The sequence below is a fragment of the Penaeus monodon genome, chromosome 27 (genome assembly GCF_015228065.2).
Source record: "Penaeus monodon isolate SGIC_2016 chromosome 27, NSTDA_Pmon_1, whole genome shotgun sequence".
Classification (NCBI taxonomy): Eukaryota; Metazoa; Arthropoda; class Malacostraca; order Decapoda; family Penaeidae; genus Penaeus; species Penaeus monodon.
Window position 1 is genome coordinate 18,802,638 of NC_051412.1, and position 395 is coordinate 18,803,032.

The window sequence follows — 395 nt, forward strand, 5'->3', positions numbered from 1 at the left end:
CCTCAACTTTCTTGTAAGATTCATTAACCTGTACAAAACTACATATTTCATAAGTGACCTCTTTCAACCAGATGAATTCCTTCTCTCATTCTTCTTATAAATATTCATCATATTGACAAATAGGTCGATCAACATTTACTTCGTTAAAATCAAGCTCAAACAATTTTCCTACTTGACTTTTGTAGGCACTGTGAGAAGGCCTTTTTTCATGGTTAATCATTACTTCCTGAATTATTGTTCTGTATACTGTGACTACAACTTCCTTTGAATCAACACCTCTGACTTTACCTACATTGCCCCAACCAAGATTAATACGTTTTGCACAGGGATCACTGTCATTGCCAGTAATAATTTCCTTTGGCTTAATTGCCTTAAAACAGTTAAGACCAGCCAGG